We start from the raw sequence: 3,674 nt of genomic DNA on the forward strand, positions 1-3,674 counted from the left end.
AACATTTTGAACATTTTCTAAATACGAATTGTCGTGACTCTCTTATACGCTTTTCTCTTTTAAATAAGTTGTTAAATATTTTCTATTTAAATATATTTATTTAAACAATAATAACCAGTCTCAAGAAAGTGTAAAGATTATGTATAACGAAAAAAAAAAACATTTTTAATACTTTTTTATCGTGTATGAAAGGAATGTAGGATACGTCCTTAAAAAAAAAAAAAGTAACTTTTGAAAATTTGATTTTATAATTTTGCCTGATGTTTATATTTTTTAGTTTTATGAAACCGAACATGAACATGAATACGAATATGAATAAAACTTTTTTTGCATAAAAATTATGAAAATAGTTCACATTTACAACTGAACTCATCTAATCAGCTTCAAATACTTATTGTATCGATGCTCTGCGAGATCAATTTGAATTTGAGATATAATACAATATATTTATAATGATTTAAATACGTTGAAGTGAATAATTACTTTAAAATCTAGCAAATTTTTTTTTTTTATTTTTATCATCGGAAAAAGAAAACACTCATTTTTTCCCACGGCATAACGACCTCTGAATTAGCTCAAAATAAGAACGAGTAATAAACCTTTTGAATTTAACATCAGAGCAATTTTGTTGCCAATTTCCTTTTCTGCGTATTTTTTTTAATTTATCGTTTTTTTAAAAAAAATAATTATAACTCCTTTTCTGCCTCTAGTAGAGTCAGACTGGCGCAATTTGGTATATTTTAATTAATTTGATTAAATCAATATTTAAAGTTGATTGGCTTAGTACCATGAACGATATTCATATTTTTTGTGCTTCAAAAGTGGCATTTTATGTTTATTACCAAAAATTCTGAGCTTAATTGAAAAAAAAAGAAGTTAATTTTTATCTCTTCACACCATAGAAATATAAACATCAGTCATAATTAATAAATTTTATTGAAGGGATGAAATTTTAATTTATGGATTTACTTTATACATTTTGTTGCCCAAAACATTTAAAATCTCAAATATATATTTTTATTATAGTTCAGATCGTTTAGATTTGAAACAGGTAGACTCCATTTTCCCAGTTTTCTTTTTTAATTTAGAATTTAAACGCGTGATTAGAAAGAAAATTTTTGACAGAACAAGTTTAAACTGAGTGGTGCAATACCAGTTCTATGGTGTGGTGATGATTTTGTTTATCAGGAAAAGAAAAGGAAACTTTTAAATTAGATTCAATATAGATGAAGCCCTGTAAAGAAATGTATATATTCGTGAATAATAAATGGGTACAATAAAGTATAAAGTGAAATAAATATATGTTTTTAGTTTATATAGAGTGCAGAAAATGACAAATCATTATTTTAATTTTTTTTTATTTTATGCCTAAATACCGTAGTTTATGCCTCCTTATGAATAATACAATGAAAGCAATAAAATATTGAAGTACAAAATTTTAAAATGACTACTGTTCCAATAATTTATTAAATATTAGATAAGCATAAAAAATACTATTGATTACAAAAAATAATATTATGAAAAATGTTTAATTTCCTAATTATTTATTTTATTTACAATATGTTTTTGGGGCTATATACGCAACAGATGAAGATTAAATAATTATAAATTAATGAAGAAACTTGCCACAAATCAACAGTCAATCAATCAACAATAAAACATAAAAAATTGGCAATCCTTCCCGACTGGACCCGCCTTACTAAGACCCCCAGGGAGCGTCGGTCCTAAATCATTTTTTAATTATTTGCTTCAAACGGGAAGAGCAGAATTTACAATAGTTTAATCTAGTAATATTTCAAAAGCGCCTGGAATTGGAAGACGGCATCACTAAATGAAAAAGTTTCTATTACGAAAATAATTAAATGAAAAATTGAGCAATCCCAATACTTCATAGCTTAGGAGACTTTTAGCTTTTAGTTTAATTTTTGAAAATAATCACGTACCCTAAAAATAATAAACAAACGTGAATACAGAAAACTAATTTGCCATATCTCAACAAAAAAAAAAGTTACAAACAGAGGACATTTAAAAGGTAGAATTACAGTTCCTTAAAAAATGCAATGAGAGTTAAAAAATTCCAACTCAACTATGCATTTAGCAAAAACGTTTGGGTATTATTCCGGTTCATAATTACTTTGGGAATGCTCAAAATCACTGTTATCTTCGAACTCGGGAAAAAATCCCAAAAGGTATGATTGATTAAACGATTTGGCCAATATAGGCAAGCGTAGAAAGCTAGAACCTGAAGCTGGTATTTTAGCTTTAACTGAAATGAACATTAATTTTGCTATTAAAGACATGTTTTATTCTGATGACCCGTATTGATTAAATTTTTTATGATTTGATAGCCTTTGTAATTTCCCATAGAACGTTTTTCTGTTAAGAAAAATTTAAGTTAAATAACAAATTGGTGTAATAAAAATAAAAATCTTTCTAAATTGTGATACCTTTTTCACTTCATTATGTTTTATTCACTGGACGTAAAAGTTTATTCAAATTTGTAACCAATTTTTTTTTTAAATAATTTTTATAATTATAGGTTAGTTAATCGAATTTTAAACAAAGCATTACAGTATCTATTATTGCATGTGAATATTTTATATTCAGTCGTTCTGACATTAACAATAAATTGTACATATTTGACAGCTATCAGAAGACCGTATGGAAAAAAGCAATAAATTGAATACATTTATATTATTTTATTATATAGGGGTCAACCTAGAATTAAGTAAAATAATCATACTAACAACTTTAAAATATAACTTTCCCTCGAATGAAGAGATCAAAAATCTTTAGTTAACTGCTGAACTATATCGAATACTTTTGTCTTCCCCCAACTGAAGATTCCGCTACAAAATAGTTGGTGGAATCATCATTTGATGTTCCCAATTGAATAGGGCTGGCAGGTAACTAAGTTAGGGCCTTAATAGTAGAATTTGTTTAATAATACTCCCTGAACATTTTTGTAAAGGTTCTGCGAAAGTGTGAAGCCACAACGACGAACCAAACTTGAACGACGGTTAGGATACACTGCATAGAAATGGTGACGATTAGAAAACCTTCTGGTTGACAAGGGCTTTTAATTATAACAATATGTTAACTTGCAAACGTATGAAATTCAATTAACCTTGTATATTTAAATTAATAAGTTATTATTTTTTGTCAATTGCCTAAACATCAATACTTTTTTTTTTGTTTTTTACACTTGGCTTATAAGTATGTTTTTAATTTTAAATCCTTTTATTGAAACAAATCAGTTTGAATTGGTCTTGAACAAATCACATCCTTTGTTCTAAAAATAGTGCTTCGTTACAAAGTACTGTACTCATGGCCCTTCATGGGTCGTAGGCTCTCAGATTATTAAACCAAATAATTAGTTCACTAGCGACAATGAAACCATTGATAAATATTATCGAAATCAGTTATACAAGTATACGCTTATAAGTCTGGTACAAGATTTGAGGCAATATTATATACTAATAAATATTATTTAAAATTTCCAAAATAAGATTTAAAAATTTAAAACACGAAATTGTAATTGTTAATCATGCTGAAGGAATATGATCATATCAATTTTTTAAATTGTTGAGGTAAAAGAAAAAAAATTCCAAAATCGAATATAACCTATTCTAGTGGAAGATTATTGATTGACCGTGTGTAAAGATGAAAGGAAT

The sequence above is a fragment of the Halyomorpha halys genome, unplaced genomic scaffold (genome assembly GCF_000696795.3).
Source record: "Halyomorpha halys isolate HHAL.00 unplaced genomic scaffold, Hhal_1.1 Scaffold1496.1, whole genome shotgun sequence".
Lineage (NCBI taxonomy): Eukaryota > Metazoa > Arthropoda > Insecta > Hemiptera > Pentatomidae > Halyomorpha > Halyomorpha halys.